This window comes from Ambystoma mexicanum, chromosome 3q (genome assembly GCF_040938575.1).
Source record: "Ambystoma mexicanum isolate Mex_15411 chromosome 3q, UKY_AmexF1_1, whole genome shotgun sequence".
NCBI lineage: Eukaryota > Metazoa > Chordata > Amphibia > Caudata > Ambystomatidae > Ambystoma > Ambystoma mexicanum.
Window position 1 is genome coordinate 337,840,639 of NC_090926.1, and position 24,010 is coordinate 337,864,648.

Consider the following 24,010-nt stretch of genomic DNA (forward strand, 5'->3'; position numbering starts at 1 on the left):
ATGTTGTGGCACAAACAGCAGAGAGCAGGGAGGACCTAGCGGTACTCTCGCTCGACGCTGTAAAAGCTTTCGATTCGATATATTGGGAATGGCTGATCCTGACCCTGAGAGAGTTTGGCCTAGGGGAACACTTCATCCGATGGGTCGAGATACTCTATAATAACCCGGTGGCCCGGGTGAAGACTGGTGGCATGGTATCAAGCGCATGGCCCATCCAAAGAGGAACCAGGCAAGGGTGCCCTCTATCGCCGATGTTGTACATTCTGGGCCTGGAACCAGTGGCAATCTATTTCAGGAAGCAATTGTTCGACTCTGGCATCAGCATTGGCGGAACATACAACATCATTTCCTTATATGCTGACGATGTCCTTCTATACCTCAGGAACCCCCGAGAAACTGCCCCCACAGCACTGGATGTTCTCGATAATTTCGCCAAATACTCGGGGATAAAATTTAGTAGACAGAAATCATGCTTCTTCCCCCTTGCGGGACTCAGAGGACTGGACACAGAGGAACTACCCGGAATGGGGATCCAGTGGCAACCGGAGGCCTTCCGCTACTTGGGCTTAACCATTATGCACACGCCAGCCTCCACCCACGAGCGCAACACCGAAGCAGCAATGTGCGGGGTTCGAAGGTCCATTAAATTCTGGTCAAAGCTCCCCCTCTCAATGATGGGTAGAGCTGCAATCTCCAAAATGATTATACTCCCAAGATTCCTCTACTATTTCACCAACATCACTCACTACATCCCCCCGCCTTTCTTCAGGAAACTGGAATCGCTGGTCAGGGACTTCCTTTGGGGTCAGTCCAGACACAGGCTCGCCCTGAACATCCTCACGCTCCCCCACACCGAGGGCGGCATCCAACTACCCGACTTCCAGAGATACTATCTCGCATCACAACTGACACACGTAACGAAGTGGCTCTCAGATGAACCCTCCGCAGAGACTGGCCTCCTTCGCCAACTGACCGGGCCTACGCACCCTAAGGAGATAATATGGGGCTCGCAGGTGGGCCCTCTTGACCCGCCCATGATAGTAACCTTGGGGAGGCGGGTCTGGAACAGGGTTAGAACACTACTAGGCCTCCATCACCCGTACATGCCCGAAATCCCCATGCTGACAGACGTGTGCAGGACCCCCATCGACCTCCCAGTAATGAGGAACTGGGAGACTTGTGGCCTCTACACATGGGGAGACATGTTTGACGAGGGAGCCTTTAGGGTCTTTGATTCGCTGCAACTAAAGGATAGACTCTCTTCGGGACAATTCTTATTTTATCAGAGGGTGAGGCACGTAGCCAAGACCAAATGGAACACATGGCCTGAGGAACCAGAGACCCACCCCCTTGTTCAGGAGATGTATAACTTGAGTGACGGCTGGAAGCCGACATCGAGGCTCTACGCCCAGATAAACGACCGAATTAACCCCAGAAGAGCGCGCCTGAAAGAGAAGTGGGAGACCGACTTGGGGATTGAAATCACGGAGGAGGAATGGGCAAGAGCTCTGTTGTACCCGAAGGAGGTGTCACGGAACGCCAGGTTCAGGATGATCCAGCTGAATGTCCTTTACAGGACCTACATGACCCCGCATAGGATAGCCACCTTCAACAACAAAATCCACTCGACATGCCCATGGTGCTCCTCCGAACAAGCTGACTTGATTCACATGTTCTGGGCTTGCCCCAGGTCCCAGAAGCTCTGGCTTGCTGCCGAGCGAACCTGCAGGAGAGCTGGACTGGAAAGGTACGAATGGACACCTAAGGAGTGTCTCCTGGGCACCCACCCGAGACTTGGCAAAATCAAACATCTAGTGAAGCTCATGGACATGGCATCCATTCTTGTGAAAAGAACAATAGCGATGGCTTGGAAATCGCCCGCAGGCCCCAGATACGGCCCTTGGATCAGGGAAATGGAAAGATGGACAATGGCCGAAACCTGGGCCTGGGAGGAGGGAAACAAAAGAGGCGGGGATGACGTGAGCTCAACACTGGAGTCCTGGAAAGCCCTCATGCGGGACATGATCTTCTCGACCGACTTCAAACCTCCCTGAATAGCCCAACAGGACACAAATTCCAGGTAAAATACCACGATAAGACTGATGAGCCCGAGTGCGTTCCAAGTGCCGTGCCCTGAAACGGCCACGAAGAGGGGTGGCCCTGGCTCTGGGCCAAACACGCAGAATAAAAACCACGTTACGATTCCATGGGAGTGCACAGTCAAGGTTGTTATCACTGTTAATTTTGTTTGTTAGTTTGTTGTTATTTGTTGTTCTCTTGGCAGACACGACACATGGTCAATAACATAAAGCACACCTCGTGCTCTACTGCTATGTATATGATTGCAAATGCCAATAAAAACACTTAAAAATAAAAATTCACTCACACACCCATACACATATTAACACCATTCATAACTCTTTTGGTGCCAGGGGGTTGGGCAGCTTATGAAGGGGCACTGGAATTGTAAATGATTCAAGGTCAGTGGTGACAGCCGAATATCTTTAGCACAGGGGCATTAACATATTCCATAAATTAGCGCAAGTGAGCAAACATAGTAAGAGAGTCCTGAGAAAGTAGTGGAAATCAGGCGTTTCTCCGATGAACATTTTTTTAAAAAAACGTGAAAATGGTGCATTTTAAAGCATAGTTCTGGCAAATGTATTTTTAAAAAATCATTCCATTTCGAATTGGTCCTATATGGTAATGCTTGAAAAATCTAGTAGATGCAATGTCACCAACAGTACATAGTTCATATTAAATGGCGGCATTGCCATTTAAGCCATTTTTATGAAGCTGCATCCATGATATATCCCTGCATTGACAGTGTTAATCATTTCATGAAACGGAGTCCATAATAAATGACAGCATTCCTAGTATAATTCACGTTGATTGTGTGGCCACAAACTATGCCATTATGGCCACTATAAATATCTATTATGAAGCTGTGAACACAATGTAGACTTGTATGGTCACTGTAACTCACGTTGATGAAGCCGCAGCCAAAATTCTCAATGTAGCCCTTTGGAGAATGTTGCGCAACCACTATAAGCCAGCATTTTCAATAACTTCCATGATGCAGCCCCCTGTCACCAAACACATGGACGCATTGCACACACCTACACATCACACACACACACACCCCACACACAAATAACCATTGGACAATCCATCAGAAGCAAGCAGGCAAGGACACATGCAGACTTGAACTCCGCCGATGTAGGAAATATAGAACCAGAAGACAAGCCTTCTCTGTCTATGCTCCCAGACTCTGGAACCTCCTCCCCATCAGCACCAAACGCTCCCCTAACCTTTACATTTAAGGACGAAGCTCAAGACCATCCTATTCAAGGAATGGCTTCTCTCTAGGTCAACCCCCACTCCACTCTCCACCATATCTGAGAGTGAGGAATCTGCTCCCCCTGTTTCATCACCTGGTTAGTTAAAGTTCCCCTGTAGTGAATTGCCTGCCCTCCTGCGCCCCTGTTTTTAGCTCCCCGCTTCCTTGTATTTATTCCTTCCAATCAGCTTCCCTCAACGTGTACTTCCCCCTATGACTTGCAGAGCATTCAGTTGCTTTCCGAAGCTAGGTCCACCCACAATAAATCTAATAATAATAACAGTAAAAATTATGAGACACTGCCAACATGTGTTTTGGGTCGGTTTGACTTTTTCACGTCCAGGCTGCATATTGTAAAATCATTTCACTGGCTCAGTTTGTAAATAAATTACTATTTATGAATAAAATATTCTCTCACTCAGTATATGAAAAAGTGATGAGTATGTCTGCCCCGTTCTGTAAATACATCTCCTATGGGAAAGGGCAGGGGATACATGGAACAATAGATCCTGGCTGCTTTGTATAAAATCAAAGAGCATTTGGGGGACATCGAAATTGGCAGATTGTTATATTGAACACATATGTATGTGATCATGGTGTAACCATGCAACAATTGTGAGCAGACAATGTACCATGGCCTTGGTTTTCAGTTGTCACAACACTCACCCAGCCGTAAAATGTCTGCAAAATATGAGACATCTATACCAATTTGGGCATTCTTTGTCCAGTGTCAGATTTGTCCTGAGCAAATCTTGTTCGGCGTGCTGTCTTAGTTGGCAACAATTAGTTGGGGAAAGGCAGGGTTCCTTGTAGGGCCCCATTTGCCCTGGGCCCCCTGCACCATTTTTGCACTGTATCCACACTCACAGGCAGTGCTCACTACTTCCTCACCACTAGCCGCTTGTCCCACACATAGTGGTAGCCAGTCATGGTGTACCATTAGCCCCTTGAAGTGACTGTTTAGCTTGGGCCAAAACAGTATCTTTGTTTCTTTGGGATGTCCCCCTTACAGCTGGTTTGTCAGGAAATCTACTTTATTGTTTGCAAAGGTTGCCCATGGGTGTCATTATCTCTGCATGGTTATGTGTTTTAGTGTGCTCAAATATTCCCTTGTGGTTGGACCCATATGTTGGTATGTTAGACCCAGAATCGAACAGGGGTTTCATCCAGTCACTCTGGTTCTTTGCCTTGGGAATGATCAGGTGAGTGAGTGGGCAATGCATGCTGTATTTGAAGAGCTGCTCTATGTTTTTCTCAAGTTTCAGTTCTGTTTTCTCCAGCTTGGGATGCCTTAATGACTTTCCTGTGGGGAATGAGATGATCCATTGCCAGTAACATATTAATGTGGACTTTTCATTTGCTTCCTATCTCTACAATCATATTCTGTAGGCTGAAAATTGGACTGTGCTCTAGGCTGCCCCAAGGTTCCCTCCCCTCCCCACTGAGATGCCTCCATATCTCCTGTGGCCCACTAATTCTTAGGCTCATGTTTTGAGTATTTCTCTTCTTCAATTCTGGGAAGCGGGTGGCAGTGCTTCCTGCTACCCCTTCTCCCTGGAAAGGAATCACTGCTTCTTGTGACTGTACCTCTATCTGGTTTACTTTCCTTGCTAGCGTTTTTTGTGCCTCTGCAGGCCGTCCACCCAGATGATCTCTCCCTAGTGATTGGTAAATAGATGTTAATATGTCCCCAAATTGCTCTTTCCTTTCTTGCTCATTTTGTAGGGATAGCTTTTGAAAACCAATCTGGTGTGTCCTCATTTTTGGAAGCACAAGACCCCAATAGTGTCTGTAATGTTTGCAACTGCACACCTCCCATCTTTGGCTCTGCACGTGGTTGCATAATAGGAGATAGCCTATATTGTGCAGCATAATGTAAGGCAGGATTCCATACAGTGTCAAAATGTGTGGTCAGGGGTTTAAGGTCTGATGGAAAAACAGGCCCTGTGTGGCTAAAGGTCCATGTCTGGCCTTTCTGGGTTGATAAATTAAATAACCCCGAAGCAAGTTTTCACAGTTGATGTGAGTCAGTGCTTATTCTAGAAACTGATAGGGAGGGTTCTGGAGCTTGTCCATATTTCGCCTTTTCTGTCTTGTGGCCTACACATTATTAGCTATTTTTGGGCAGTGTGTTTAGGTAGGTAAACAGCGTTTCAGCTGACATACCATCTACTTGAGTGACAGAGACAGTGACATTTGTTCCCTGGCAGTTGTCTCGAAAGCACGCCAAAAGTAGCTGTCCTACAATGAACTCTGTGCTCAAAGGTTTGATCTTAGTTAAAGCTTTAACTATTCTTAAGGAACCACTCAGAGCCTTCTGCAGTGCTCGGGAGATTAAATATCAACCACTGTCATCTTGCTAGAACCTCCTGGCTGGCACACCACCTGTCATGGTTTTAAGCTTTCTGTTGAATAGCTGTGCCTCACCATCCTATGAGACACCTAAAGGATTCCCCCTGGAACCATGATTGATAGCTGTGGTCACCAGGTCTCTTTATCTATGTTCGGGTCTGACCGCCACATGTGGTTGCACACTCCACTTCTGAAGGTGGCTATGCCCCCAAACCAAATTGGAAAATTGGACAAAATGTCAGGAAATAATAATACATGAGGGTTTTATTAGCTCATATTACAGTTGTACTTTTGCATCAGTGAAAGACACAAAGTGAATGAGTAAGCACTATGTTTAATGTTTATATTTATTTTTTATTTATATTTATTTGTAAAGCGCATGAGCACAGGCCCGCACGCATACTAGCGCGGACATGACACACAAAACACCAACATAAATTCATAAGCAAAAAAGCACACCCAGGTCAAGAGGAGTCAGTCAGAAGTCAATCATACAAATACAAGTGTTATCAGGGTTTTTATTTTACTTGGGGAGCGAATGGCATGGCCTCAGATCTAGTGGGAGGCCATTCCAGGTTTTCTGAGCCATATAACCAAAAGACCCCTGTGCCACCATTTCTATCTTAGCTCTAGGAACTTGCAGGAGACTCACATTGTTGGATCTAGTGACCTGCATGCAGGTAACCAAGTCAGATGATTACATAGGTATCCTGGACCAGTGCCGTAGAGGCATTTATGCATGAAACATAGCAATCAGAAGGAGACCCTGCTTTCTATTGGGAGCCAATGTAATGCTTGCCTAGCCGCTGAGATATGATCCCTTTCGCAGGCCCTCCACTACTCTAACGGCATTGTTTTGAACAATCTGCAGTCGCCTTATTTCTCCCTTTTTAGCTCCCGGCAGCAAACTAGAGCCGTAATCCAATTTGGCTCCCGCCACTGCCCTGGGGATCGTCGCACAGTTCTCTCATGACGGAAACGCTCCCAACTGTGCCAGGAGCTTCAAATAGTAAGAGGTGTTTTCTTAGCTCCTGGTCAAACACTAGCCCCAGTTTCTTCAAGCGTGCTGCTGTGCCAATGATGATCAGCTCCGTTTTAGCACCATTAAGTGCCAAATCATTCTCCATCATCCAAGTTTGTATGATGGAGTAATCAGAGTTGATGGACTCAGTGTCCCTGATGTAATCTCCTGTAAGTGGGATAAGACACTGAGTATCATCCGCGTAGTTTGTGTATAGCACTCCCTTATTATCCAACAGTTCAAAAAGTGACATGATGAAAATGTTAAACAAGATCTGCGTCAGACAGGAACCCTGGGGAACTCTGTAAGATACCACAAAGTCATCCGACTTGTGGCAATCAGCAAAGACACTGGTTGTGCATTCTGTCAGAAACGATTTCACCCAGCTAGCAGCTGAGGTTGAAAGGTGAGCAGATTGCACGAGCCTATTGATCAATTTAGCGTGATCCACCAGGTTGAAGGTCGCTGAGAGGTCAACAAGCATCAGAAGGGCTGTGCCTCCTCTCTCGGTCTAGCATGTTCATCTTAAGGTCAATAGGGCTGATTCCGTCCTATGAGCTTTACAGAAGCCAGATTGCCTCTGCCCTAATATTTGTTGACTATCCAAAAAACGTTGTACCTGTAAATATGCTGCTCAATCCAGCATTTTAAGCAAAAAAAGCGTGTTAGACATCGGCCTATGGTTGGATGGTACATCGAGGTCCCGGGAAGGCTTCTTTATTAGTGGAGAGATCCACATTTGCTTGATGCTGGTTGGTACCACACATTCAGGAAATGATGAGTTTTGTAATCATCGCGGCTACTTGCCAAGCACATGTCTTAACCACTTTTGAGAGGCACACATAATGTTTGCAAAAAGTCGGTTTGAGCCTGTCTACTAAGGTGAGTACTTCACATTCTGTAACTGGTGACAACTCAAAAGGCAAAAAAAAACATCTAAGGGGGAACTCTTCTCGACATCGGGCAGACCCTCATAATTTATGGTCCATCCTAGCATTACCCTTTTACTTTGAATATCTTCCTGTATCTTATCTTTATTATTCATGGCGTTCGGAATAGCAGTACACCTTTTTTTGTCTTTAAAGATGTCAGGCTCAGGGGGACCTAGGTCCTCAAGTTCTCTTAGGACTTTAAAAAGTTCTTCAGTGTCAGATTCAGCACTTTTGATTCATTGATCATATGCTGATTGTTTGCCTTCAGGGTGGCTTATTTATGTTATTTGACTGGCAGACTATACTTCACTTTATTTATTTATGAGCTATCCATCGTCCAGCACTCAAATATTTTGCGCGTAGCGTTTTTTAAATGTTGAATTTCGGCAGAGTACCAGCTTTTAGATTCCCTCTTCCCTGTGTGCCGCGTGTCCTTGGGTGCTATCGAATCTACTGCCTTCTTAAACATAGTGTGGTATGCATCAGCTAACATCAGCTAACATATTTGCAGTGAGCACGTTGGGCAACCCAGTCAAAGTGGCTTCCAAATGAGGGGTTACCACCACTGGGGTAAGTCGTCGAATGTTCCGAAAAGTACTAGTTAATCTTTCTGGTTTCAGTGTCTTATATTGTGAATCACAGACCAGATTAAAATGAATCAGTATGTGGTCTGACAATGGGCAGAGAGTTAAGTTTGTGTTCTCCACGAGGACATTGAGACCTGCCACCCAGTCTAGCGTTCTGCCCTCAGCATGGGTTGCAGTCAGAATGTATTGCTGAAACCCCAAGCTGACTACAGCTAGTAGCAAGGCGTGCATGAGATGAGTAAGTATGCACATTAGTGTTGAAAGTGGCAAACAACATTGTTACACTATATATTGTGCTAAGAAGCAGTAACAAAAAGAATACATAGGCCTCTGCAGTTAATTCGAGAAACAGATTTGTCTTTTTGAAGGAAACGTATTTCCAGGAAATGCATAAATGCCCTTTAAAAATAAGCCAAGTCACCATAGAAAATTAGTACATACGACAATTTAACTCGCACAGGATTGCATTTCTAAATTTCCGCCCTTCCTTGTGGCAACCAATCTGTCCCACTCCTCTATTTTCATAGCCCCCCTTCGGTTATGTGACTAGGTTGCTGGAAAGCACATTTTCCTTCTTGTGCTGTGTTACTGGTGTTCACACAAAAAACATGGCGTCTAACATTTAAAATGATAATGTCTGTTTCTAATACCATTTTGGCTGGTTATGTAGCCTTTGCCTTACATGGGGAGAAGCAAACTTTAAAGAAAGGATCTTGTCGATTGTTGCTTACCCAGTTTTTTCATTCATGTTAATTGCAACGTCAGCTACTGGCAGCCCAGAAAAGCATTCTCCCTGGCCATGCAGGAAGCTGGCCTGTGCACAACGCCTGCTTTTACATTTGTACCAAATTGAAGAGGTAGAAAGCCTTTCTCGTTGTGCTCATGCCACGATGTCTCCTGTTTCAAATCATGTGTGGCGAAATGTGGTGTTTGCTTGTAACAAAATTGCAGAAATCATAATCACATTCTAAAGTTGTAAGCCTTCCCAATATGGATTGAGGCGGGTTACGGCATCACTGTGTGTGCTGTCATGGCGCATGTCATGCCTTTCAGGTCTTCAGTAAGCTTGGCCTGTGTACCAAGCCTTTGGTGAGGACTGGCAGGTTCCCTGTGCAGATTGTAAAGGAGAGCTGTCACTTGCCCAAAATGATGCATGATCCCTGAAAATACACCAGCATCTACGTGCGCCATGTGTGGGGATAGACATGGGTCTCTTTCCCGCTCAAGGGAGCTGCTATTAATGTATAGGTATTGTGCGCTCTGAGGCCCACGGGCATGTGGCGTGGTACAAAAATTCAAATAAATAAATACATCGCCTTGATAAAGATCTGTGGTTCAGCGTCCACTCCAGATAAAAAGGAGCACCTTGCAGGTAGACCTCTGCATTTTCAGAGCCACCTTGTGACTGTCCAAAAGCATATGGGAAGAAATGGCCTCACACAGAACCTGAGGCGAGCACACTTCTATCTGGTGGGTGTGAGTGCATGTGAATAACCTTATCCACACTGTTATAATAGCACCATAGTTTGTTTTTGTGAGAGAGCTACTCCCTGATGCACGTGTTCTGCCACAGAATAACTGCATTTGCCTCTTCGTCCGGGGGAAGCAAGAGGAGGCCATAGGACCCTTGTCCCTGGTAAGGCAGAGTGGAATATGGCGCAGCAAGCAGGCACGTCGATAGACAAATATTCGTATCCAATGGACTTATTTATAGGAAGTAGAAGAAGACTCCATTCAGATGAGGAACTGAACCAATGCAATCCATAACATCAATTGGTGGCCTCTCAGGCTTCCAATTTAGGGAGGGCTCTGGCTCCCTTAAAATCTTTGCTAGTCCTAGAAGCCTTCAATGGAGCATGAAACAGCTTCATGCAATTAGGCACTTCCTCCAGTCCCACCTCAGCCATGCCATGGCCCGTTCAGACTAGAAGGAGTGAAACCACTGGGAGGGCTGTCAAAGGCTACAGGGTAGACACTCAGAGACCCTCATCAACCCTAAGCTGCAGGTGGGAAGAGTGAAGACTCTATAGGTCCCATACGGGGAGCTGGCAGTAGGACTATTTGAGCCTGGTTATTGGTCACAGACCAAGCGTCCTTCAGTAAAGTTCATGCAACACCTGCTTGCTGGCATTGATTGCCTCGAGATGTGCTGGAGTGACTCTTGGATCCTTCCCACGCACCGTCCAGTGGTACTGATTCCAGGTGGCTTGATGCCACCAATGACAATGTTCTGGTGCTATGTTTTCAGGTGGTGAACAATACATTATGAAAGTGTTAAGGATTTACTTGTTGACATTTCTTTACGGTGGGGGAAGGAGGGGACTGCCAATGCACACAGGTTCTGGCAGCCAGAATTCTGTGCACAGTACTGTGGGCGAGAGGTGACGGAGGTCTAGCCAGAAATCACCCACAGCACGTCTCAGGGTACCTCGGGTAGAGTCCATCTCACCAGGTCTCAATCGGGGGCTGCCCTCCAAAGCTGCAGGAGACATGTTCTGACGCTGGTGCTGTAACTGTTGAAAGCCAACAAAATTAGTTCTCGAGTTCTCGTGATAGCATTGTAAACATTTCTGATGGTGGGCTAATAAGCAATTTGAGGTCACCTGCAAGGGATCAGGTAATCAAGTGGTGCACCAGCCGACTCAGATATTCCTTCCCTGTAGCAGTAGCAGGTTTGTCTGGAAATAAGTGGTTTTGCAGCAACACATGTTGACAGATAACATTGATATTTCTATAGTTAGACAGATAATGTTTGTTTGTATTGTAAGGGCGCAGAAGTACGAGTCTGACACGATGGTAGCATGGTGATCTGCAAAGACTTTTATTCAGGCAAAAATAAAGAGGAAACCTTTCTCTCTCTAACTCTAAGAGGGTTTCCAGTGCCTCTATTAAATAACTAAGGATTCAGTCAGAATGTCCAAGTAAATAAGGAGTTCACCATCATGTCAAAATGCCTACTTCTATCCCTCACACTTGTAACTAATAAGCAAAAGGTAGTGGATCTTCTTGGTCCAGATGAATGGCTCTCTTCTGAACAGTGAGCCACAGTTCCAGTTGTAGGGGGAATCTCGCCTGTGAGAATGACTCTTCTCCAGCTCTCAATTGCTTTTCAAAGAAACAATATTCCAGCTTGTGGTGCTGCAAAGTTTTGGTTCCAATTCAAAAGAAAAAGTTCCAACTCAAACACTGTTCCTTATTGACCATAGTTTTGCTTCATTATTGGGTTTGTGTAGAATGCCTCCCTCCTCCAGGGATTTGGTTCTCAGTCCAGGGTTGTTGCTAGGTCTGGAAAAGATCTGGGGCTACGATAATGTCGGGACAGGCAGGACACAGGGCTAGCTAGCATTCTGATTGTACCTCCTGCGCATCTATCCAGCGCTACAGTCAAAAGATCTGAGGCTGTAACCCCCTCAGCCCCCCCCAGCAACTCCTCTAGTCTCCACAGTGGCAGAGGAATAACTTCCTTCCCCGAGTCTTCTTCTGTTTGGCTTCATGACACACAACCTTCACTATTTGGGGTCCTGGAGAATGTCTGCCTTCTCTAGGTATTTCATTCTCAATTTTCTCACAGTGCTAGGGGAATAACTCCCTTCCCCGGGCCTTCTTCCGATTGGCCTCACAATACACAATCTTCCTTGGCTTCTTAGGGTAAAACACCAGGAGGTATTGTCTCCTTCTCCTGATGGCTTCACAGTTCACAAAGGCGGGGTGGAATGACTCCCCGCCCCTAAGCCTTTCTCAGACTTTAGTATGCAGTTCACACTGCCAGCAGGAATACCTCCCTTCCCCTGCTTGGTTTGCACTTCAAAAGTACACAGTTCATATCAGTTCCCAATCTTATAGGTGTGGGTCCCAGACCAGTGTTTTTCTCTTGTCCTTTTGCAGTAGCCCTGGTTCACTATCCTGCCAGGTACTGTGACAATGAAAATGACTTGGGTTGTTCTTCATAAAAGGGTTCAGGTCCCAGACCCGTGGGACTCTCCCCTCTTGGTGCTACAAACCTAGTTCACTAATCTGCCAGGTACTGTGACAATGAAGAAGACTTAGGTTGTTCTTCATAAAAGAGTGCGGGTCCCTGGCCTGTATCCAGACAACCCTTATAAAGGTGCCCCAACAGTCCCAACAAACCAGGTACCTGAGGAGGGGCTTGCCAGTGTTCTTTGGTTAGTCTCCGGCTCTCCTCTGTGTCCTTTTGGGCCTCTCACGGCCCCTGCTGCTTTCTGGTGTGCTGTGGCAGCTACACAATGTTTGGTTCCTCGCAGGCTGCAAGTCTCCTGTCCATGTGTATTCCAGCTGCTGCTCTGGCCTGGACTCGTGCTTCTCCATTGCCCGATCGGTCTCTATGGACCGGATAGGGACAGCTCTGCCTGCAGTGCAGCATCCCTATTAACACCTTCTCTGTTCTCTGTCCCAGTCTGCTTGTCGTCTCACGGCTTCTCCAGGGAGGGCTTTTCTCTGCATCCTGGTTTCTCTCCTCAGTTTTGAATGGGATCTGCCCAATCAGGATTTTGGGAAAGACTTGACTATTTATTCACCTTCTCATGAGTGCTCTCTATGCTTTCACACTTCTTCCTCGTCCCAGTACTGTTCTTGAGATCTTCCAGAGATTTAATTGGGGTCTTCCTCGTCTCAGTACTTAAGGAATACATGTCCCTTGAGGAGTCCACACTCTTCCTCGTCCTACTACTTCCTATATTGGTGGTGTGGCAAAAACATATGCGAACACTAGGAAAGTGTTGGTGGAAGAGGGGTAGGAAGATGTGTTAGGGTTAGGTGGGCTTTGGGGATACCATGTTCTCCCCAGGTTGTCACTATTCCCATAGGTGGCTTCCGTCACCATGACTGTGTACCACCCCCATGGGGACGTTCGGGTGTCTGCCTCACCTTCCTGGCCTCATGTGAAGGGGCTCCCCCAGGGGGAAAGGTGATGACATCCAGGGATTTGTCACAGTATTTAATTAGAAGCTGGATTTCTTTCTTTCTGAATTTAACAATTACATTCATGATGGCATTTATAATGAACATCAGTGCATTTGTGTACACTTAAAAGGGTCCCATGTATTTACCAGCCTATGTCCAAATGCATACTTTTGAACAGTGGCTGCCCATGAACCGGTTACTCACTTGGCCAATGTTTTGAAAGACCAGATGTCAAGGGCCATACATAGGCCTGTGCAGAAAAGCCACATTTATCTTTTGCTTTCTGGCAACAACATCCGGACAGTTCCTGGACTCCAAGAATGGCTTGCTACCATTGAAAACAACGTTTAAGCCATACTGAAAAATGTGCACTCACCACTGGCAAGTGATAGTCCAGTCTTGGAGAGTAGGAAGAAGGGGGTTGTATGCATTTGGAGAGCTGGCAACCTGATCCTGGGCTCAGCTTCACTATGTAGCATACAAGCACATCCACTGGAGAGAGACACAAAGAGAGGCTCCAGCCTCAAAGCACCTGTCCCTGACATTCTCTGCACGCAAGAGGTCTCTTGTATGTTGCACGGTATCTAGTAGCTGCATGATCGCGGCAGGACGCATACACTGTCCTTTTGTGTAGCACTATTGCTGGTAGCAGCTTCGCATACTAATCAGATTTTAATTCAAACAAGCCCACATGGGGCCTGGCTCTGCAGGCTAACAAAGAAGACAGGACACTCCCAACACTGTTTTATATGTACTGTGTCAACCTAAAGCCAGCTCTCGCCAGTAGTATTGATTGACAGTGAAATGTCATGTCTGGTACTGCATGTATTACAGCAGTCATCCCTGCAGGGGGACCCTATTCAGAAGGTATGTGGATTGACGGTGCCAGAAAGTCTGGTCCTGCCGCAGCTTCAAGGGAGACCTGCCGCTTTAATCAGGAAACCACTCAGGGAACAGGAGGATATACTGAATCCAGAGGACCCTCTAGAAACTGCAGAACCAGTATCCAGCCAGCACACAGCATGCCCTGCTAGTCTCTGCACCAAGCTTCCTAGGTGGGACCCTGCCAAATGAGTGGGACAAAATTGTGTGCCAGAAATGTTGGGGGGACAAACACACTTGTACCCCCCTAAAATTACACCCATGGCACTCTGCCCTACCCCACAATCCTTTTTGGCTCGGCGGAATGGTTGATCCTTCCCTGAAACTACAGCCCAAGCACTGACTAGTGCACAAAGGTAAACTAAGTGGCCCACAGGCAGATTAGAAGGCAAATCACAACAGGCAAAAAAGAAATCCTCTTCACTGAAATGCTTTGGTTTGTGGTTAGGAGACCAGGCCAGCGGAGTACCAGCAAATGTCCACAGCAGCAGCTTCACGGAGGAAGATAATGAGAGGAGCTATGAAACAACTTGCTCTTGCTAATTTGTTTTTGTACAGCCAGGATACCACCTGACAAGAGGAAGCGTGCCATGATGGGGCAGAAACTGCTCAGCCAACTCTACTGAAAAAAGCAAACAGCATACATAATCAACACATCTTAGAACAGTACACCCACCTGTAAAGTAAAGAGGAGGCTCCAGGCCACCACTGGATGTCCAGGTCTCTATGGAACCCATGCCAGTGGACTGAAAAAAACAAGACGAGTAGGACCGACAATCTTCCTTTCCTACCCCAGATTGGAACAAAGAAATTCTAAGGAATAAAGTACACGCACCCTTCGGCTGGAGAGCAGTGACTCGTTTTGCACTGAAGCCTGTTAGCCTGTGCCTGCACCCAACCAGTGAGGGCAGTTGCCACCCCGCCCTGAAGTGTGTGCGGTAGAATGAAGAGACCTGGTACCAAACGCAGAGGTTCAGAGAGAAGTAGGTCGGTTTCCAGAGATGGAGCCATCGTCTGCTCTTTGGCACTCACCGGCTTCCTCTTTGTAATGGACCGAGCTTTACGAGCTCAAAGGAACTTACATTTGCAAGAAATTGACAGTGGATGCTCCTTCACAACTGAGATGGATGCTTACGCATTTATGTATATTTTGACATTTCTATTTTCTAATAAACACAACACAGAGGCACTAACCCTGATTTGGTAATACGGTAGGCAATTCCCATTATGAGCCACAGTGTACAAGAGTGCAAACCTGACATTCCTACATCTACTTCTAATCACTCATGTATAAGAGTCATTTCAAAATGACATTGTAAACCTTCACCACCTGTGAAGCGGCGAAGCTTCCAGGTCCACGTGCATGGCTCTCTCACACAGAACATCTCATCTCAGTCCACATTCCTTCCTTGATCGTCTCTCTCTCCATATCCGTCCAAACCTTCCTTATTTACTACAATAGATCAGGTTTGCGCAGTATCTTTGCTCAGACTTGACCACACCTTTGTGGGTTCAGACGTTGAAGGCCTTCAGGGCAAGATACCCTACTCTCCGCCACCTGAGAAGTTCCAGGCCTCGATGTGATCCACACATGGCATGAAAATTAGCAAAATCGCTCCGTGGTGACCGCAGTGTGTACCCTCACCTTCTGAGGTTACACCAGTTGGGATAGGGAGGTTTTGCAGCGGCAGATTTCATCTAAGTCGATTTCATCACATTTATTTTAACAAATGTTGCTGCAAATATATGTGGAGGCGGGATTAGCTGAATAAATTATGTAGTAAGTTTATGGGAGGGGCGGGCTGCTGGGGGTCTCCCCCGTATACATTTGCGGCAAAAAACGACCACAAAAATCAAATTAAAAAAATAAATAAATTGATCAAATCGAATTCGATACAATCTTTTTGACAAAATTACATAGACCAATAGAAGGTCACTTATCTAGAGTTCTCCATTCAAAGTGACCCAGGATCGTTGCATAACTTCTTAACTAACAGCCATCTCCATGCTACAAAGGAGGGAGAGGCCTACATCACGTTCTTTAAAAACAGATGCAAAATGTAACACGTAAAGCATCATTATACTAATAAATGCAAAGTGAACACAGCAGGTTAGGGCGGTTCAGAGGCTCTTTTGGAATGGCAATTTGCTGCAGAATTCCAAAACAGCAGGAATCGAACTTGCATGTTAAGAGGCCACCTGCAGGGTCTAAGTCGAAAGAGAAGCAGGGTGGAAAGGTGAGAGGGAGGAAAAGGAAGGTATCCTAAAATCGTGATCACAGAGGGCAGTCTGCTAAACAAACATCAATCTTTTAGTCAAGTACCTGTTTAAAATGCTAAAGCATATATGACAAAGCAGTTTTTAGTAGACACTTCACATTGCGTCTTTCCAGCACTGAATATGAGGACGGTCGATCTCAGGTTATGTTACAGGTTCTTATACTGCGCACTGTCACCGGATCTATGTGATTTTTGGAAAACATGTTTTTTTATATTTGGGGGGATCCCCCCAAACCACCTGGTTCCCTATGTCTACAACCCCACCCCAAACCCCTCCCCACCCGTTTACTCCCTTACCCCACCCCATATATGTTTTTTTTTCTTTAGTGTTTTTTCAGTATTTTGGATTAGTTGAAAAAGGTTTTCAGTAGTTTCGTATTCGTAAATATCACTGGATACAACTGTCACCACCCACGGAGTCCCTTGGCACTCTGGTGGATCTGTAAAGCAAGAGGGTAAGGGTGGGTAAGTTAGTAGGACTGAGCGGGAGGAAAGAGCAATAGAGCTGTGATGTGCTGCTGGCAGCTTCAGTTCGGTTTACACCCTTCGCTAAGAGTACTGTGTTTTTCGGGCAGTATCTGTCATGTGCTGTTGTTCAAGGCTATGTGTGTCTTTTGTTTTGTTGTGGTGAAGTGAAGTGCATGCGGTTTGTTGTGCTGTATCGGGACGGTTGTGTTCAGTTCAGAGTTTTAGAGGTGTATGCAGAAAGATGAGTTTTTTAGTAGGATTGGTTAGTGGCAGTACCCCAAATATTCCTTCCTGTGTCGTACATTGAGTTGTGTTATAATTATCACTCTGATGTTGTATGTAGAGATGTGGGTCCTCAACATGGCTATTCCATTCTATTCAGTGGTGTCACCCTCTCCACCCCCAGTGTTCGGACCACTTGCCGCCTACATCCCCCCCCCAGCACATCCTGGTGTGCAGCAACCACTGCCCCAACAGGCCACAGGCCCCGGGGGTGAGAGGGCTGCTCTCTGTGCCCTTGTGTTCCCAGCTCCATTAGCTCTGGGTTTGCAGGGGACTAGGGTGTGGATAGGAGGTTATTGGGGTCGACACATCTCCCCTTGCTCGCTCAGAACCTGTGTCTGCATTGAAGTCTCTATTCCATCAACATGTTTCAGCCCACCTACATGCCACGGGGTAAAACATCAAATAATACATGCTCATTGAACGTTGGGTGCGTTGCGCCCACATCCTGAAATGACACTTGAACCTTTGTTGAGATGTTTAGTGCACGAGCCTTGCCATCTCCCAGCTGATTGCTTGGAAAGTGCAATATGTGGCCTGTGAGTGGAGGCTGTCTGGAAGAAGATCAAGAAATCAACAGGTAAAAAGTAGGACTCGTCCTGCGACACAAGTTGCTGATCAGAGCCGCCCGAGAAGGGCAGGGAGGATAAATAGGTGGCCTCCAACTTGAGCCAATAATTTTATAATACATTTTTGGAATTAAATCCTTTCCCAATCAAGGTTGATGGGGACATAGGGTTGCTGGTGCTGGAGAAACTATTTACACAAATTGACTCTTCTGCAGAATGCATCAGGTGACGGCTGCCGAGTTCTTCTCTAGCCGGATGCTTGCAGGAAACGTGGGAGATAAGGGTATTCAGATGGTTGGAAGGCAACAGCTCCATAAGACAGGTTTCCCTTTCTTTAGTATTTCTGGTTTGGGAGGACTTTGACAGACATCCCCATTCTACGTGTCTGGTCTTGTTTTAATGCTTCATTTCTTTAGGTCCCCCTCTCCGTCGGGTGTGGGCGGCTTCATACCTGTCTGCTTGGATATGGAACTCAGTATTTTCTAAAACCAGTAATAAATACAGCGAGCTCCAGAGGTACTTATATTTTTGGGTGTGGGGGTGTGTGTTTTTAATATGATTTTGGATGTTACAATGGATCGCACCGGGACAAACCCAAGAGGCTTGTCACGAGGAGCTACGACTTTGATAGAAGTTATTTATTCTTTAGGACTAATAGATGGATGGCGAGCACAACATCCCATTCTGCGGGATTATACGCACTATTCCACAGTGTAGGATTCCTCGTCCTGAATTAATGTATGGCTTCTCTCTCCAACGTTAATGGGAACGGTTACATCAACGATGATACTACCTAGATCCTACTCTGACCACTCGCTGATCCTAGTACATCTTATGCTTACACAAGACCAATCTCATTACTGCCCTTGGAGGCTTAAATCAATGGCCTTGCATGATATAATTTACGGGACAATATCAAAGTCCTTTTATGTAATTTTTGCACATTAATATAAGCACAGTTACATAGACAGGGACATTATGGGAAGCCTTTAAAATATACATCAGAGGAATAGCGATGTCTACTGAATTTAGTGTACTGAATCATATTCATAAATATTTACGCAATAGTGAGATGGATCTTAAAAAACTGAAGAAAAAATACTGGTCCAGCCCCATGCTGGCTAACCTTCAACTTATTAGCGAAGCGCTAGATAAATTTGGTGCACTTTCAGATAGGGAACTTACATTTCTGGGTACCCCAGCGATGGCCTGCCACTATGCAGAATGGGAGCGACCTGGGTAAAACCTTGGCATGGTTGATTCATCAGAATAAGGGGGCCCCCAATATTCCTTATAGTCAGGTACATGGTGGCTGGCGAGTCTATGCTAATATCGAAATTATTAAAGTGTTTAAGGATTTTTATAGTGACTTCTATATGCAACAAGACATACGTAATGCAGTAAAGATTGAGGAGTTCCTTGATGACTTACTGCTAACACAATTATCGGAGGGCACTAGGATACAGCTGGATTTACTGATAACCCTGGAGAAAATTCCCACAGCCAACAGTCTTCCCTCGGGTGAGGCACCTGGGACTGACAGGTTGACAGGTATTCTATAAATATGATTAGTACCCGGCGAGAGTCAAGCAGAATGCAACACGCATTCTGATTGGCTCTGATTGGCTCTCGCCGGGTCCTTACTCGGCCAAGAATCCTTCGATTCTCGGCTGGGAATCCAGCTGCCTTGTCCTCGACAGGGAGCGTGGCAGCCCCTCAGCCAATGAGGAGGCTCGAAGCGGGGCCATCCCCCCTCCGATCCTCCACACGGCTGAAAGGCTGCCTTCGTCCCCCCAGGGGGACACAGGTGAGCTTCTTTTTTTTCTTCCCTTCCCTCCCTCCTCCCTGCCCTCCCCACCCCACTCACCTGCTTGCTCCTGCATCCCCGGTGGGAGATGATAGCAGCCACCAGCAGTGTGGAGACTCGGAGTGGGGCCATCCAATGGTTGTACTCCCGAAATGTTTATACTATTTTCAAAATATACCTATATGGCCTTGGCATTTCTTTAAGGAACTTGATTCCTTAATATCAAGATTCATGTGGCACTCTGGTGCAGTTCGTCTGAAGTGGTTGACCCTGACTAAACCATTCGATCCAGGGGGTATTCTAGCCCTGAACTTTGAACTTTATTATACAGCGGGCCAAGCACACTTTGCATCTTACTGGTTCAGGCTGACTATTACCATTCCACAAATTCAAATGGAAAAAACATAATGAACCCATACGATATGAGAACCTTGATACTTGCCCCAAAATACACAGTTGCATGTACGTTTGATCCAATTATGACTGCGATTTTAGAGTTTCAACGCATGAAGGTGACTGCTCCATATTGCAGAGAAATGACCCTGTGTAGATGTCTGTCGCTTACACCCACATTAGATGGTGGCATAGTTAAGATGTGGTCTTGATCTCAATACTGGAAATTAGGGGATAGGCCTACTGAAGGGCATTGTATTACCATCCATCTCTGGTGCCATCCCTGGTATACAACATACCCCCATTAGGCTGTTACAGTACTCTAGATTATGGGCAGCCTTCCAGCTGAAATGGGTGGACTTTCCTGAAGAACCCCCTAATGACCCATGCATCTTGTATATCTCAGAGGTGGTGGGTACCCATTCGATGTCAACATTGCATAAGCTGATATTATGGGATTCCCCCACTGGGCCTACCAAAGTTCGCATTAAAAGGGCTGCGGATCTCGAGATGGAGATCACGGATGATGTATGACACTGGAGGTATCGTACACTCAAGATTTCCACTTATTCAATTCAAAATTCTAAATGGATGGCACTACACTCCAGCCAGGGTGCAGTTATTTAGGCAATACTGTGAGCGCAGATGCCCCAGATGAAGATCTCATGATGCATTATATGTTCATATGATATGGTGGGATGTGGGATGTTGTCTACAGCCTACACCAACTGCATGATTATTTTGTCAATATAATACACATTATGCCTCTCCTCCGTAGCTGCTAGATGTTGGATTCCTTCTGGCCAAGAGAAGCATCTTGCTTAGATGGACGCATCAGCGGGCCTCTACTAGAGAACAATGGCTTAATGGTTTTGCTTGGCCTAATAATATGAAGGAAATGTGGATATCTAGGCCAGCAATGGCTAACCAACCCACGAATGTTTGGCTTAAATATAAGTTTTTTTTTTTTAGTGATAGCCCCATTCATGAGTAATCCGACTCAGATTAATAAATGCCACGTCACCTCCTCGTGATCAATAATGCTAATGCAGTGTGTAAATACGTTCCTGTTATACACAAGTTATGCATAATTGTCATTAGTTCTTAATGGTATAGTTGTACTGTATCCTCTGTGCCCGAAGAACCGAGCAATTAAAAAAAAAAAATCCAACAAGCTCAAAAGCACAGATAGTTCCTGGACATCAAAGGGAGCTCCCTTGCAGCACACAGGGTATTGAGGATGTATTTAAACCTCCCTCTGCCCACCTCCCCCTCTCCTGCCAATCTGATTTAACATGAGCTGTGATGCAGAGAATGTCAGATGTGCCTGGGTGTTGCTACACTCCTTCTTTTGTTCAGGGAACACCTGTTCTGACACCAATCTGTGCAGATTGGGAATCTGGTTCAGAGTTTGGCAAGATCATGCGGCACTATGATCTAGAAAGATATATCCACTCGAGTTCAGATGTGCTTCATTATCATGCTATTGGAAAAGGCTAAATGTGAAAATAAAGGCCTTGAGTTGGGTTCATCAGCTACACCCCCCTTATATCGGGGCAAATACGAAGATGAATGTGACAAGTCAAATCCGGGGTACCAGTGGTGCAGGGGTGAATATCGGTTTGTAAACCATCAATCAGCCCCACACCACTAATACACCAGAATGGATCCGAACAGATTGGCATAAACAGGCATAAAATCAAAATTATAAACCCCCGTGGCCAATTTGGGTAACGTGGACGGAATGGCAGGCTTATCTCCTCTAAAGCTGGCGGATCGTTGGTTAGTTGCAACACAGAAAAAATAAAATTATTACTCAATGATAAAAGGATTGTCCAGTCAAGGTTGTATACAAATAGCTACTTTATTATGATCACAACAGTCTAACAACACTATGAAATACAACCCATCCTGTAAAGGAATGCAGAGGACAGACAGTTTAAAAGAAGGAAAAGGTATGCACTCTGGATACTGACAGGAGGGTAGTCGGTATGGTTAATAACCAAAGCAGTTTGTGAAGGCTTCTTGGCTTAAGCACAAAGGGAGCAAAGGGTCTTAACATGTCTCTAGGGGCATTCTTGGAAGGACCAGGGAGACAGAACCACAATGTATCTTTTGCTGTAGGTATTCTTGGTCTTCGACAGGTACGAGTCAGCTTCAAGGTGCTTGGCAGGCTTCTGTGACAGAGTTCGAGACGGGAGTCAGCTGCAGGTATCAGGCGCAAGGCGGTTCGGCAAGCAGGACTGGGCGAATGGCTGCAGGCTGGTCTACACGGCGGCCCAGGGTCAGGAATCATCTTAGTGCTGTTCAGTGATTCCGACGCACTGGTCTTGACATCTCAGAGGGCTTTAAGCGACTGCGGCTTGATAATGGTCAGCGTTGCAGTCGGTTGCGGATTGTGGAACTCGACTGGTTTGAAATGTCCTTTAAAGTGGACTGCGCTAGATACTCATCAAGCCACTTCTCCTAGCTTATTTAATGGGCTTGTGTCATCCTTTAAGGCGGACAGTCCAAAGCTGTGGAGTTTTGTTTCAGGTTCAGAGCCCTTCTGGCACTTCCTATCCAGAAGGCTTGCTGCAAAGCTTAGCAGGGTACGCTGTGTGTTGGCTGGGAGCCGGTTCTGCAGTGGCTGGAGGGTCCTCTGAGTTCTTTTCTCCCTCTGTTCCCTGGGAGAAGTTTAGGAGAAGGATCTTGCTTCCCTCTTTGGATAGCCTGCCCTTCCTTCACTGGCAGAAGATGTAAGGCAGACTGTACCTTCAGCCAGGGTCCAAGGTTGAGTTCTTCTTTCTTACGTCTTGTGAAGTCTTCAGATGACCTCCCAAATTGCGGTACCGTAATTAGCTCTGAGGTCCCGCAAAGGGAACTCGTAGTAAGGCGGTAGGGGTTTACCGGTACCCTTACCGGTACCGGTAAACCCCTACCGTGTAATGAGGCCCATAGTCGAAATGCATGCTTATTCTAGTCTAAAGGATTTTTTGACATTTTTGTCTGCATTGTGAATTTGAGGTGTTTAAGAACAGACTAAATCAGTGACTCACCCCCTGAAGTGTGCCTGAAATAAACCTTTAATGAGTCTAGAAATTATTGTATAGAATTCCAGAAAGACAAATTATTTGCTATTCCTATTCTTTCTTTTTAGGGTCACTGCTCAAAGTGTTACACTTGTGGAACCCCATGTTCTTTTTAAGAGGCCTGAACAAGAAAGCCAACCATTCCAGAAACAAAGAGCCGCATGGAAGTGGCCACAGCCCAGAAGCTTCAATTAAAAATAAAAAAATTAACAAAAAAGGGGTTGCATGGGAGACTTCAGGGGTCACAAGTGCGATCTCTGGCGACTCCCAAATGACGTCCCTGACTGAAGGCCTGAGAGAACTTCTGGAGCAGAAGAACTGAGAAGCAGATGTTAACCAGCACATCATTCCCAACAATCATTTTACTGGAATAAAGCCCTCATGTAATTGTCCAAACTCCAATCCGACTACCAACCAACAAGGGACCCGAGATTGTCGATCGCCAAAAGGTTACAAACCACTCAGTCAAAAAAACAGAAACCGGAGCAAAAATCAAGTCAACAAGCGCCATCACTCTGGAGCAATCTCCTACGGGATCTTCAGGACCACCAGAACCTGGAAAACTCAAGCGAAAATTGGAAAAAATTACTTTACAACAGGCTCTCTGAGGTCCAGCGGGGAAATCACACGCAGGAACTGAGCTTGTTTCGATGCAGCACCGTCTTTCTATTGTGCACCTATACGGGGAGGATTGTATTTACCTCGTCCTCCTGACTTTTCCTTCTTCGCGGTCACCCTTTCTTTCCTCATACTCGATACTGGAGTGCAGCACATGTACAAATCACAACACACACATAAGCGTATAAGAAATAACCTAAACAGTGTAGCTTTATCAGCAGGTCCCAACGACACAATATCCATCAAGTACAAAGAACACAACACTCCTCTACCAACGCAGATCCCAATTCCCAGCAACACGCCCAGGTCCTACTAACACTACGCTTTCTGAAGACCCAGAGAGAAGGCTTTATTCACAGTGTTATCAGTACTCTGACCAACGTTTTACACAGTCCACAATCACATCTCCAGTAGCGCCAACACAATATTTCCCCATGCCCAACAACCCAATGCTGCCTCCTGTGCCATAAAAACACCTTTTCCCGTAGT

At 46.0% G+C, this 24,010-nt stretch overlaps 1 protein-coding gene across 11 annotated transcripts in view; it reads right to left on the reverse strand.

Moving 5' to 3' along the window:
* SGCD (sarcoglycan delta) overlaps positions 1 to 24,010 on the reverse strand; it is a 1,261,231-nt gene that overhangs the window by 14,284 nt on the left and 1,222,937 nt on the right. The window lies entirely within an intron of this gene.